Genomic DNA, 15,647 nt, shown 5'->3' on the forward strand with positions numbered 1-15,647 from the left:
AACAGTAGGGAAAGCGTTGGATAGCGTAGGGATAAAAATTACTATTCCCACTCCAGAGAGTGCAACAGTAGGGAAAGCGTTGGATAGCGGGAGTTCAAAATTTACTATTCCCACTCCAGTGATTACAACAGTAGAGAAAACGTCTAATGGCGTAGGGGTAAAAATTACTATTCCCACTCCAAAGAGTGCAACAGTAGGGAAAGCGTTGGATAGCATTGGGATAACAATTACTATTCCCACTCCAGAGAGTGCAACAGTAGGGAAAGCGTTGGATAGCGGGAGGGTAAAATTTACTATTCCCACTCCAGTGAGTGCAACAGTAGGGAAAGCGTTGGATAGCGTAGGGGTAAAAATTACTATTCCCACTCCAGAGAGTGCAACAGTAGGGAAAGCATTGGATAGCGTAGGGATAAAAATTACTATTCCCACTCCAGAGAGTGCAACAGTAGGGAAAGCGTTGGATAGCGGGAGTTCAAAATTTACTATTCCCACTCCAGTGATTACAACAGTAGAGAAAACGTCTAATGGCGTAGGGGTAAAAATTACTATTCCCACTCCAAAGAGTGCAACAGTAGGGAAAGCGTTGGATAGCATTAGATAACAATTACTATTCCCACTCCAGAGAGTGCAACAGTAGGGAAAGCGTTGGATAGCGGGAGGGTAAAATTTACTATTCCCACTCCAGTGAGTGCAACAGTAGGGAAAGCGTTGGATAGCGTAGGGGTAAAAATTACTATTCCCACTCCAGAGAGTGCAACAGTAGGGAAAGCGTTGGATAGCGTAGGGATAAAAATTACTATTCCCACTCCAGAGAGTGCAACAGTAGGGAAAGCGTTGGATAGCGGGAGTTCAAAATTTACTATTCCCACTCCAGTGATTACAACAGTAGAGAAAACGTCTAACGGCGTAGGGGTAAAAATTACAATTCCCACTCCAAAGAGTGCAACAGTAGGGAAAGCGTTGGATAGCGTAGGGATAACAATTACTATTCCCACTCCAGAGAGTGCAACAGTAGGGAAAGCGTTGGATAGCGGGAGGGTAAAATTTACTATTCCCACTCCAGTGAGTGCAACAGTAGGGAAAGCGTTGGATAGCGTAGGGGTAAAAATTACTATTCCCACTCCAGAGAGTGCAACAGTAGGGAAAGCATTGGATAGCGTAGGGATAAAAATTACTATTCCCACTCCAGAGAGTGCAACAGTAGGGAAAGCGTTGGATAGCGGTAGGGTAAAAATTACTATTCCCACTCCAGAGAGTGCAACAGTAGGGAAAATAATAAATTAATATTTTGTTAAAAATTAATTAATTATTAATACCAAAACAAGTATTACAATTAATTACCAATCACACAAGATTTAATAATTGATTATTTATAAATACCAATATATTTTTGTTTAATTAATTACCTATTAATAATTAATTAACAACCACTTGTTTTTCAATAACAAACATTAATAAATGCTAATAATACCAATTAATCATTAATTCATAATTTATTGATTAACGATATACACAAATTATTTAGATAATTAATTTTTTACAATTATATTACTTCCCACCATATTCCCCTATAAACACACTGCCCGCTACAAATATTAAATGAATACAATTAACATAATTATCAATTAAACAATTAATACAAATTAATTACCAATTAATACAAATTATTTACCAATTAATAATTAATCAACAACCAATTAATTTTCAATACCAATTAATAATTAACTAATAACAATTAAATTACTTCCCACCCTATTCCCTCATAAACCCACAACCCGCTACAGAAGTAAAACGCTAAATTAAATTAAAGATATATTAATTAACAATATACACACATCAATTAAATAATTAATTATTTACAATTATATTACTTCCCACCATATTCCCCTATAAACACACTACCCGCTACAAATATTAAATGAATACAATTAACATAATTATCAATTAAACAATTAATACAAATTAATTACCAATTAATACAAATTATTTACCAATTAATAATTAATCAACAACCAATTAATTTTTAATACCAATTAATAATTAACTAATAACAATTAAATTACTTCCCACCCTATTCCCCTATAAACCCACAACCCGCTACAGAAGTAAAACGCAAAATTAAATTAAAAATAATTAATAATTCCTATAAATTATTATTTAATGTACTATAATTAAATTACTTCCCACCCTACTCCCCTATAAACCCACAACCCGCTACGGAATTAAATTACACAAAAATAAAATAACATAAAATTCATTACTTTAAAAATATACTAACATACATTACAATATTAATACATAGTTTTAACACATATACTAACACTTAACACACTATCAAAAATTCGATATTTTTAACAACTATAATATGACTGTCAATATTACTTACTTCTCTATTATTGCAATCGATATTTCTTACCTGTTTTTCGATATTCTTCACCACTATATTTTGGCAATTCGATATTCTGTCCATTCTATATTTAAAACTCGATATTCTGTCCACTCGATATTTTTTTTTCGATATTATGTCTATTTACCATCAAGTACATATCGTTCAGGTTGCCCTATGTGCATAATGGCATGTGCACTTATACTGCTGAGCTGTGTTTGGTAATGCAAAGTCTTTCATGGCGTTCAAGGGGCGAAGTCAGAGCAGGGTCGGCAATGAAAGATGTCACAGAAATACCACAGAGAAGGGAAGTAATCCTCGGAAAATCTCAGAAGAAGCTATCCTATTCAATCAATGTTAGACCCTCTTACCTTTATTTATTATGGAACTTTGTAACGCGCTAAGGGTCTATTTTGTGTTATCGGTGCACTGTCTTGTATTGCCCAGGCCGCAGGTGAGGACAGTAGTGCTGGTTCAATTTTCAGAGTGGTTGTGCTGCCATCAATGTTACAGCACCCAAGTCATAGTGGTTGCGAAAAATCCAAACGTCACACAAAGGACAAGATAGCAAATGAGCCACACCCATTACGCAGGAGAATGGTATGGGTGCTGTATGCAACTGGTGGTGCACCTTGGAGCACTCTAACCAAATATATTAATGAATCATGGTGTAGTAGGGCACGGTCATTGACAGATAGCAAATTTTTCAGTGATAGCAACTAAATGTGCACAGACATGCAGTTCTACTGGTAAAACGACAGTGTGTGGGAATTTGTTTTATTATTTGCACATAACCTGGGGTGTAACACAAGCCCCTACAGCACCTGCGGCACAGGGTCCCCAAGACAATGGTTTCCATGAGCACATCAGGCGCCAGTTCACGGGTTTACAATAAAATATATGTACCTTTTATTGAGTAGTAAGTGCGGGGTAGATCAGGTAACCTGTGCTCAGGTAAATCTGTGGGGCAGTGTGTCACTCCGGGAACTACCGCTCTTACCTTCATCTTGTTCATCTCCCAGACACACAACGGGATGGCAACAAGCAGACCCAGCACATAAAGAAGCACCACAAGCGGCCAGATCCAGCGCCGCCAGTTTCTGCAAGTGCACGCCATGATCGGCGGCGCGGGAGACCCAAGCGGGTCGGTGAGTGGTAAAAACTAACGCCTTGTGGGGTTGTGATTCTCGTGTGAAAATACTGCCAAAACACAACACCAACAGCAGCGCTCTGTTCCCTCTACCACTCAAGCACAACCCAGCAATAAACAACAACCATCGGCTTCCGGCTTCAAAGGCATACCTATTGGTCTGCTGAATAAACGTCACTCAGCCCGGAAGAAACCTACCCAAAGTGATTGGCTGGAAATTAAGTCCCCGCCTATTACGTCTTTTACTCCGCCTTTTCTGGTGATACCTAGGTATGATTTGCTTTCAGTGAAAGTCGTAATTAGTTGATGTAGTCTAGAGGACTGTCATGTGACTGACTAAAGATGTGTTTTTTTCCTGAGATTTTCACCTAAGTAATTAATGGAGTGCGGGTAAAGAAGTGCGAATTTCAGTAGGTGGTGATCAGGGATGCAACTTGACCCAAATTTCGGAAAAGGGGAACAGGGCAACCACCGGAGGTGGGGTGAATACTTCAAACAATGAGGTGTAGCTATTCTTTGGGCCAATACAAAGTCATTGCGATCACGATTGCTTTGAAAGCGAAAGTGATCGTGATGAAGCAGAAAGGCATTCATGAGTGCTGCTGGTTGGCCTAGCGCATGGCGGCTGCGCGCGTGCACGCTCACGTGCACGCAAGCGCTAGGCCAGCCAGCAGCACTTAAAAAACTCACATACAAAATGTCTCTCCGAGCCAGCGCATGCGCTGGGCTCAGCGACACCTAAAAACGGAAGTGACGTGGACTCTCGCCGGCGCCGCGCCTGATCTGTAATCTTCATTATTTCCCCTTCTTTATGCAGTGAACTCATTCTCATCCGAGGTTTCAAAACCGGAAGCGTCAGCCCTCGAGAAGCGGGTTCACTCCCTCCCTGCAGCTCAGTGTAGCCTGGGCATGAGAGGCTGCCTCAGTGGGTGGTCACAGACTTCAGCACTAGTGAGACAGCTCGGTGTCTCAAAGCGCCTGTGGCAGAGATCAGAGTATGCTGCCTCGGTGAATGTAGCACCTGTTACAGATCTGTGTGTAAGAGGAGCTTGGTCACAGGCTTCACCAGTAGTGAGACAGCTCAGCGGCTCAAAGCGCCTGTGGCAGACATCAGATTGTACCTTGGAGTAAGAGAGCTGGTTGGGCACAGCAGCCTGCTGGGAGATGGGTGTAACCAGCAGGGAAGTGTATCCTACGGGCCACATGTCAGATCAGAATAAGACAGCTCACTCGGTTACTGCACCTGTAGCAGAGACCTGTTTTTGCACAGTTCCCAGTAAGCTGACTCGGTTGGTTAATGCACCTACGGCAGAGGGGGCTCATTGTGTAACACGAATGCGCAATAGCGTGCTGAGGTCCCTGTAAGTAACCTAGCTAAGTCGGTTCATGCGCCTTCTTCAGAGAGCTCCATGCCAAATGCTCCAGTCCTAGAGATAGTTCTCGGTGTTAACGCACCTGCTGCTCTGATCTCTCGCTCTCCGTCTGTTTGAACTCTGCAGGTCCACTTGAGTGCGAGTGAGATAGCTCAGCGGTCAATGCCCCTGGTGCTGAGATCTCTTTGTAACAGCAGACACACTACTCTACACCATAGCTTAAACACACTAGCAAAGGCAATAGCTCTCGCTAAACATTTCTAAGGTCACAAGGGCGAGACCTATTGGCCATGCCAATGCTTGTTTCTCTTGTCAGCCCCGTACAGTTCTCCAGAGTACGCTCTTGTTTGACCCCGAGATTCTGGGGCATATCAGCAAGGCGAGGCGATAATTATCGCTAAGCGCGCTTAGCGCTAGGATAATTATCGCTGGCTATTGCTGGATTCTGTCGCGGAGATAGCTTGCTATCAGCAACACTTATCTCCAAAGCGATAGAAATCCATGCGTTAGCTAGGAAACAGTGCGATTATCGCTGGAAATCCCGCGATAATCGCACTGCGACCGGCGATACCTTGCTGATAGGGCAAGGTGGATTTAGCCATGTAATCCACCTCCCATTGGATTACATGGCTAAATCAGAAGAACAGCAGGCATAAGGAAAGTAGCGATAACCACAATTAGCGGTACTTTTCTTATCGCTCTGCTTGTTAGCGTGAAGCTTGATAATTGGGGAAAAGTCGATTAGCAACATTTCTCCAGTTATTTTGGGGAAGGAACGTCTTTTTTGCATCTCATTAGAGATGCGAAGCTGGGCATTCTGGAAACAGGCGCCAAGGCATGGATTCACGCGTTAGCATGTCCATGCTGGTAAGGCGATAAAATTATCGACGCTTTTCGTCCGAAAACAGACGCTAAAGCGGCGATAATTCAATCGCCTCGCCTTGCTGATATGCCCCTCTGTACGTTCTGTCAGGATTCCATGTCAATTAGGAGATGGAGCTTCCTCGGTTCTTTCCAAAATCTGTGTGTTCCTGTAGTCAGCTGTTGCATTTCTTCTCCTGGGCTAGATATTATCCCATGCATGACTATCCTTAAAACTCCTAATTCTTCATTTCGTTTTTCTTTGATGCTTTATAAGTGGTAAAGCTACAACTTTACTTTCCACTTTTTTCCTATACGACCAGATATCTTTTTTAATTGTGACCTAGGACGAGTTTGTAATGCCCCACACTAGTATTTCCATTACTATCTCAGATATCTGATTACAATCTGAATACCTTAAGAATTTCCTTGCATGAGCCATCACATGCTACAGGTTCTAAGGTCTCTTTCACTTCCTCGTGCATTTTGCGTTTATCGTGTTAGTAGATACCATTTAGACTCATTTCCAGCATAAGGGTCAGAGTGTCAAAAATGTTGCTTTCTTAAAATAGGTGTGACATGCAAGATAGCACCTCAGTTACTGTTGAGTCCCTTTCTGCTTCTCCGGTAGATGGACACCTTTCACCTTTCATGGTCCCCTCTGCCTGCTGTGCTTTTCCACACTCATTCTGAGACTGAGAGGCCGTTCCTATATCAGGTCCTTTTCACCTTCTTGGTAGTTAATCCTCTTTCAATCCATAGGAAATGTTGTCCCCAGTGACTAGAATTTCTTCAGCATCCTGCTCTGTTGTCACATGTGATTTAAAACACTAATTAGGCAATCGTGAAATGTCAGTATTCAGGGCTTATATATTTTTGAATGTCATCTGCTGCACAGTTCAGAGCTTGTGTGGGTACAAGGGAATACAGCCTTCAAAAGTCACTCGTGATACTTGCAAGGGGGCTGGTTCGCAGCAAAAATTTATCTTGCAACTCATTTTCTGTGCTAACCTATCACTTTCAAGCAGTGGCGGCTGGTGACATTTGAAAGTGGTAGGGCGTAAAAGTTCGGGATGAGTGCACTGTGGTGTGAGAGTGTAGCGAGCGATCCTGACCATTATATTGAGATTCAAGGAGGTTCTCCACTGGGGAAAATTTGTAAAGTGTAGTGGACAAATGATACATTTTCAGGCAAATTTGAGAAAGCAAGAAGGTTTATAAAGCAATTGTGAAAATGTAGCATTAAAATGTTGAAACACAAAAATGCTCCATATCTTACTGAATAAAACGATGTAATGAATGCTTGTTCTTAAGAAAGAGGTCACAGTTTTTCCAGGCGGGCTGGGAAAACACAACGAAGTACAGTGCAGCTAAATAATTTTGATGAAAATTGTGTTTTGCATTAGAAATAAAAAATGCTCTCTATGTGACCTTGAGGAACTCACAGGGCGATATTAGGCCTACTGCCTAAAAAGTCAGTTTGAATGAACAGACCAGAATTCTAATTACAGCTTTCCCACATGACGAAACTGTTTGATCCTGGGCTAATTCCAAAAGTTCACCATTCATCTGTTTTCTTGTCTGCTAAATCCATTTGCTCCCAGAACTATTCTTAACTAAACATGACTTTTAAATGATATCAGGAAACATATCCCTGGCACAAAATAAAGGTCTGACTGCTAATTGCCAACTGTATAGCCAAAAACGCATGGGTTTTGATCCTGAATTCTGTACTTTGAACAGGTGATCAGGTGCAAATCATCTCTCAGAACCCTCCGTGTTTTTGCAGTTTTTTTTGCGCTTAACGCCATATTTAAGAGGCAGCTAAAAACAAGACACTCTGGAAGCACAACTAGGCGGTACAGTTCACTGCTTGGAGCTGTGCAGGCATCATCATGCATAAGAAGCACTACATTTTACAGATAACACATTTTGTTGTATATCCGTAGCCTGAAAACAAATCTGCATAAAACCCCAATAGGAACAATGCATATACCAATCCCCTATTTCAAAGCCATATTGCCTTTGATATAAATCGGAAGAGTGAGGCCTCTGGCTGGTGAAGCTGTCAGCCTGGTGAGCAGCAGCAGGAAGTTTGGTTCTACAAGCTGCTTTCCACAGTGCTAAGCAGCCTTTGGGTGACGCGAAGCTACTAGTGTGTCACTTGCTTGGATGTAGGGAAGTGCACACTCATGAGCGCAGCATGGGCAATAAAGTGCGCCTGGCATGGGAACGGAAAAGCACTCACAACACAACCAGGGCCCCTTGAGGAAGAGCTCCGAGAGGAGTAGGAACTAGTTGAGTTGGGTTTCAGTGTCACTGGGATCACAACTAGAACACTACTGCAGGTGTAAGACAAGGCACACAAGATACGTTCCAGTGCACGGATACCGCGGAGCGTGCGGGGTAAGCTAGTGGAACAACGAAGTGCACCAAAAAGAAATAATAAAACGGTAAGTGTTGAGCCCTTTATGTGCATTATCACCAGGCTCTCGGTTGGAACAATATATGACACTTCTCTCAACCGCATCTGCGGAAAGACAGTGGCTCTGAGTAAAAGCAGAATGCAATATGCACAGCTGAGGTACAACCATGCTGCAAGGCTTACGTCTTATAACTGCCAGAATCAATGTGTCTTTAGAGACCAAAAATGGATTTGGCATTAATTATGCACAAATCAGGAAAGGGATAAGAAGGCTAAACTAACTTTGCCATTTGAGTCAAACCATGTATTTCTAGGTTCTAATTAAATCAGAAATGTATGCAAATATGAAACTGACGTGTGTGCGCGCGCTCTTCCTGTCCTAGGTGTTGTGTTGTCCTTCCTGACTGCTGCCTATGAAGGGGGGTAGGCCCTGGGTCAGCACCCTCGTGGTCTGGGGGTCAGGGGGGCCTAGCGCGCGCACAGCGCAATGACCACACTGTACCCGGTTGCTTGGTTGGGCGCGAACTGCCTGGCTCGCCCGCCCGCCCATTTATTATTTATATGTGGGCTCACCTCCCCGACGTGAGCTCAACCTACACGTGTCCTTCAGTGCTCTAGCTGAAACGCTAGAGCGCTAACTGTAACATCCCTTCTCAACTCAGTCCTTGACGACAGTTCAATTATTACTTCGCCGCATCACTTACTTGGCACGCAAAGTCTCTCAGCCGACTGCTGGGCCTGGGGTTCTCCCTCAGCTCATACCTGGCGGCCCTTTGTGCGCCCGGGGCAGAGGTCTCAGGTGGCACCTCTTGCCTTGGCCCACCACCTGTGCCGTCGGCGCCGCCTGGCTCAGCCTCTGTGTTGTTCTGTGGGGCGGAGCTGGGTGTGTCCCCCGGGGCGTCCCCAGAGTCGTGGTCTACTTCGAGGTCTGCCGTCTCTTGGTCATCGGCGGGTCTCCTCACCACCTTGAACCACGATATGTTCCGGGTGACCAGGTCTCTCCCTCGACGCGCTGTCACCATGGTTCCTCGGCGGTCGACCACTCTCCAGTACCCTCTTTCATATTGAGTCTTAAACTTTCCTCCGGGCCGGCGCTCTTTTAGGACCACCGTGTCTCCGGCCTGAACTTCTCGGGTCACAGCCCTCCGGGCCTCGCTGACTCTGTTGTTTCGCCTTTGGCGCCTTCGGAATGCTTCTTCCTCGCTGAAGGGTGGCGCTACCCAGCCCGGGGCTACTGTTAGCCCATCCCTGCGAGCTCCTTGGAACGTCAGTGCCCAGGGGGCTTGTCGGGTGGAACAGTGGGGAGTGCTGCGGTATTCCCCTAGGAATTGCTGTAGCTCTTGCTCCGGGTCTAGTTGTTCGGACATGGCGATGCGCAGTACCTTATTGATGGTGCGCATGAACCGCTCCACCTCCCCGTTGGCTTGGGGCCATTGCGGGGTGATGCGCCTGTGTCTGATGCCGTGTGACTTCAGGAGTTCTTCGAACTCGTGTCCTTGGAATGGGGGTCCGTTGTCACTCCGCAGTTCCTCGGGGTATCCGAACATCCAGAATACCTTCTCCAGGGTGGTCCTCACATGCACGAAGGCGGTGGACGGTAAGGCCTCTGCTATCGGGTATTTCGAGTAACTGTCAATGATGACTAGGGTGACTTGCCCGTCGGGCAGGCTCCCAAAGTCCACGCTGATCTTTTCCCATGGGGTACGCCCATGCTCTTCAGTTATGATGGGTGCCAGTGGTTGGGCCTCCCCTGTTAGCTGGCATGACTGGCAGCTGTGGACGGTGTCGGTGATATAATCGTCCATACCCGGGAACCAAACTTTCTCTCTCATCCGGGCTTTCATCTTCTCTGATCCCTGGTGCCCCTTGTGGGCTAACTGTGTTGCTCTTGTCCGGAGTGCTACTGGGACGATGATTCGGGACCCTCTTAGAAGGAGTCCTCCTCTGGTCACGCTCAGCTCGTGGCGTACCCTCCACATGTGTTGAAGGTCCTCTCGGTCTCCACTGGCCCACGAGGTCGCCGTTTGCAGAAACGACTGCCAGGTTCCCTCGAGGATGGTGTTCTTGACCTTGCCCATCACGGGGTCTTGATCGGCTACTTCTCGGAGCCCCTCCAGCGTTATGGCCTGGGGACATGTCAGTGCCGCCACCATGTCAAGGTGCTCCTCGGCTTCGTCCTCAGCATCTTTGTGCTAGGGTTCATTGCAGTGTCCTGGGTGACGGGACAGGAAATCCGCCGGGTTCTTGGCCCCTGGCCGGTATATCACACTTAGGTGGTACTGTTGCAAACCAATGGCCCACCGTTCTATGCGTGGGGGCGGGTGTGGCGCTGTTCCCCGGAATAGCGGCACCAGCGGCTGATGGTCGGTCACCACTGTGAACGGGTGTCCACATACGTACAGATGGAAATGACAGCAGCCCCACCGGATCGCCAGTGCTTCCCGCTCGATTTGGGAGTACCGCTTCTCCGTGTCGGTGAGGGCCTTAATAGCATACGCCAGAGTTGCCCATTGCCCCGGTTCCTGTTCTTGTGTTAGGACTGCCCCTAGCCCTACGGGGCTGGCATCCACCAGGATTTCGGTCTTCTTGGTCGGGTCAAAATAGACCAGTGTTGTCTGGTCTAGAAGCGCTTCCTTGATCGCCTCAAAAGCCTGCTCTTCGGTGTCAGTCCACTGCCACGCCACGTCGGTCTTGTTGAGGCGTCTAAGGGGCTCAGCCAGGGTGGCCAGGTTTGGGACGAACCTTCCGCAGTATGTGGCCATCCCTAGAAAGCTGCGCACTTCCGCCACTGACGCGGGGGCCGTGGCCATTTTGATGGCTTGCGACTTTCGAGGGTCTACATGGATGCCTTCCTTGGTAAAGATGTTGCCAAATAATTCAATCTTTTGTTGGAACAGTTGGCACTTCTCTCGGTGTAGGGTGACTCCGTGCTCTTGGAGGCGCGCGAGGGTGGCCCGTACGTGTCGGTAGTGCTCCTCCACTGTTTTGAAGTAGATGAGGATATCATCACTCACGTTCAGGACGCCAGGCAGTCCGACCAGGATGTCTCCAATCGTGTTCTGAAAGATTTCGGCAGCCGATGAAATCCCAAAATTCAGGCGTCTGTACCGCCGTAACCCCAAGTGCGTGCTAAAGGTGGTAATGTACCGGCTCTCCTTAGCTAGGGTGAGTTGGTGGTACCCCGCATTTAAGTCCAGTTTCGAGAACCATCGGGCGCCGTTCAGATCGGAGACAATGTCGTCCATGGTCGGTGTGATGTGCCTCTCCCTTGTGATGGCTTTGTTTGGGAGGCGCATGCCGAGTTGTTGTGGCTTCTCGGCTATCACCATCGGTGACACCCATGGTGTGGGTCCCGTGACCTTCTCTATGACGCCCTGTTCCTCCAATCGTCGGAGCTCCTCCTCTACTAACGGGCGTAAGTGGAACGGGATGCGCCTGTGCCGGAGGGCTGTCGGTTGCACAGCGGGGTCTATGTGAAGTCGTACGGGCGCCTTTTTATCTTCCCTAGCCCTGAAAACAGGCCTTGAAATGCTTCCAGCAGGTCTTCGACTTGCCGGTCTTGGACCACTCTGAGGAATGTGATCAGTCCTAGATCTTCTGCCACGTGGCCGCTGAGAAGTGTGTCTACTTTCTGGTTGATGACATGAACGTCGATGACGATTTCCGCCTTCTCTGACTGTACTGCCACCGTCATCTTGCCCTTCAGCGGAAGCGGCGTGTCACTTCCATAAGCGAAGAACTTGGCCTTCGACGGTCGGAGCTCCGGCCTTGGTCTGAGGTGGTTGTACTGTTGCACACCCATCACTGTCACCGAGGCGCCGGTGTCTATCACAGCGTTCACCTCCGATCCGGCTATCAATATGTCACAGCGTGGCTGAGGTCGCCGGGTGCTTTTGAGGGCTCTGGTGAACGACACAAGGTACGTTTCTTCCCCATCGTCGGACTCAGTGTCTGAGTCTGGGTACTCCCTGGCTTGTTCTCTCCTGGGCCGTGGCTGCGACGATAATGACGTGTGTGACAGTTGCCGCACCAGCTTCCTCACTGGCTTGTCTCGCTTGTGGCTGTTCCGTTGCGTCTTCCTGCGACAGACTGACGCGAAATGATTGTTGATGCCACAGTTGGTGCACGTTTTCCCTCGAGCCGGGCATGCCTTGAGGCGGTGTTCGTCGTATCCGCAGTACCCACATTGCTTGGCTTGATCTGGGGCCCGCCGGTCGCGGGGCTTTGGCGGCCGTTCTTTTCTCCGGACTGCGTCCGCTTTCTCCACTTTCACCTCCATGGTACTGGCAGCTCCTTTCACCAGGGCCAAATCCATTTCCTCTGCGCGTGCCGCTGACAGGTCGTGAGTCCTGGCCAGGACGAGGATGTCGTTCATTGCGATGTTAGGCTTGCGAAGTATCATGCCTCGTAGCGTTTTACTCCTGATCCCCAAGATCAGCTGCGCCCTGATTTCCTCTTTAGCCCGATCTCCGACCAGGTGCGTATCTGCGAGAACCCTCAGCCTCGCGTGGAACGAGTCAACCGACTCCCCTTCGCGCTGTTTCGCTTGGCGAAGTTTGAAGTGCTCGTCATCAGGGTTGACTTGGGGGTTAAAATGTGCGTTCAAGGCTGCAACCGCCTCTGCATAGTCCGTTGGGGGACCCGTGTCGGGCAGGTGCTTGAACAGAAGGTAAATCTCTTCTACCGCATAGTGAAGTAGTAGGAAGCATTTCACTGCTCCATCCGTCTCTCTGGACCCAATGAAGTAGTTTTCCAGCCTCCCCAGCCATGCCTGCCACCGCAGAGCGGCGGTCGTGGGGTCTGCGGCTTCGCTAAAAGGAGGCAGCACTCCTGAAGTGGGGTGATGGGGCAGCGCCCCCGCAGGGCCGGGCGTCTCATCGTCGCCCATGGTGGTGTCGAAACCACCGACTTGTGAGCAGGGACCGTCGTGCACTCACTTGGCTAGCTGGTAGCCTGCACGTGGGCAGGTGCAGCGCGCTGCGCCATCAGGCGAGGCCTCCTTAGCTGTTCAGGCGGTAGCAGGAGTTCCTGGGGTTCAGCAGTCACCCCTCGTCGCCAGTGTTGTGTTGTCCTTCCTGACCGCTGCCTATGAAGGGGGGAGGCCCTGGGTCAGCACCCTCGTGGTCTGGGGGCCAGGGGGGCCTAGCGCGCACACAGCGCAATAACCACACTGCACCCGGTTGCTTGGTTGGGCACGAACTGCCTGGCTCGCCCGCCCGTTTATTATTTATATGCGTGCTCACGTCCCCGACGTGAGTGCAACCTACGCGTGTCCTTCAGCGCTCTAGCTGAAACGCTAGAGCGCTAACTGTAACACTAGGGAAGATTAGGTTTGCACCGCAGCTGCTGAAAACAGAACCCAGGAACTCGCTCTGTAATCCGAAATACCTATTCAAAATAACACTTGTACTCCATTGAAGGAAGTTCAATTTCTTAATCAGAATTCGTGATTGAGAAGCAATTTACCTGCCAAATTCACAAAAGTTCCACGGAAACAAATATAAAATTTGCTTAAATTGGGTTACTGTTTTCATCAAATGTCACACTTTGAGGCATTCTTAAACAATTGCATTAGTAACTTCGAAGGTCTCCGAAAGTCACAGTTTTCCATACGCTCAGTTTCCATTCCCACTCTGAAAACTCTCTTAACTCTAACGCTGTCAGGGGCAGAGCATAGGCGCTCGATTCTTTTCTGTTACTCTGGGGGTGCTCCCGCGCCGTGAATACATTAAGTTAACCCTGCTAAAGACCATGTCTAGGGGAGGGGTTGTAACCAAGTGAAAATGTGCAAAGTGTGTGTAGGCCAGGGGCTCGGCCTCGGCATTAAGTAAGTAAAATAGAGGGAGTCAGTCGCGGCCGGCATGACGGGCGGGTGGGGGGTTGGAAATGGTGTTGTGCCAGGGGGATGGGGGAGGCGGGAGGGGTTTGTTTAATTAAAAAATATAATAAAACGTAACTTACCGTCCTCACCTCAGCTTCTGGGGTCCGACTCCCGCCATCTACCGTCCTGCTGCCTTTTCAAATTTCTGCAGGCAGCTCTCATCGCCACGACGTCATCAGCCAGGAAAGCCAGCCTCCCTCCCTCCCCTCCGCCAATCACAAAGCGTGAGGCGAAGCGGAGCGCGCCCCACAAGGGCCATTTTCTCTATGTAGGCTGATGCGTGCAGCAGCATGCAGCAGCCCGCATATAGCAAATGGGAGAGTGAGCGGCCCTGCTCGAGGGCAGGGGGGGAGTGGCTTGCTCACTGTTGGGCATACTGACTGTTTGGTCGGCACCCAGGCCGGCCAAACAGTCAGTATCCACAACTGTGGGCAAGCCACTCACCCACTGCCCTCAAGCAGGACCGCCCACCCCCAACCAGTCACTTCTGCTCTCTCGCCGTGCGAGAAGGCAGAAACATAAAAGGGTAGTTATTACCTTTTATGTTTCTGCCTTCTCGCATCGCGAGAAAGCAGTGGGGCAACGCCCCCACGCCCCAATGGGGGAGCCGCCACTGCTTTCAAGACATTTTCTGCTCAAACCAGTCCCCTGGACCATCTCGTATGCAAAATTTCACGCTGGGATAATTTCAGATATTTTCTGTAGTTTGTGTATCATAAAATAGTTCACGTGGCACAAATTACGCAAACGTAATGAAAACTGGTGCGTGGGTGTGCCCAGTACCAGCTGCTGCAGACCACGCTATTTAGAAAACATTTTCACCATGAAAGGGGAGGCCATAGGGCCTTGGACGGACAGTATCTAGAGTGGGTGAGGGCCTTTGAGCCTGCCACCATGTAGCCAACAGTTAAGGGGCGTGGCTTGGTGCCCGTCAGTGCCTGATCAGACCCTCACAAAAAACAATAACAAAGACATTTCTGGCTGCTGCTAACGTCCTGTCGACGCCACAAAGCCTTGATGGACATTATCTGTGCAGAGCCTCCAGACATGGGCTAGAAGACTACTCCCAGCTCACCTTGTATTGCACTATGTGATATTGGCTCTTCACCGGGAGACCGTGCATAGAGAACTAATACCATGTGGTACACACAGTGGTCCACTCTGAATTGGCAGATCTGCTGCTGTTATGTGGATTACTATTATTCGTGACGAGTCAGTGCATTTCTGAGGTGTAAAAAAGTCACTAATGGATTGAATTGCACTCTCTCATCAGGAGGAGGCAGAATGAACACCTTTGGGCGGAGCCAAAGCTCACTCTGTGGCCCTCATTACAAACTGGATGGGATAGTGTGAGCTTTTTACCATATGTAGTTTGTACCATTACTCCAGGGTGAGGAATTAACCTAGTGTGGAAGTTGCTTCCTATTCCCAGTTTTCAGGAAAATAAGGCTTAATATGCAGAATTATTTCTATAACACACTAAATACCTCATATTTTGCCATTTGCTCTCCAGCGCATACACTGACATGGTCGAACAGAGAAATAAAACTTGAAGAAATAAGTAAAACACA

Source organism: Triturus cristatus, chromosome 10, assembly GCF_964204655.1.
Source record: "Triturus cristatus chromosome 10, aTriCri1.1, whole genome shotgun sequence".
In the NCBI taxonomy this organism is placed as follows: Eukaryota; Metazoa; Chordata; class Amphibia; order Caudata; family Salamandridae; genus Triturus; species Triturus cristatus.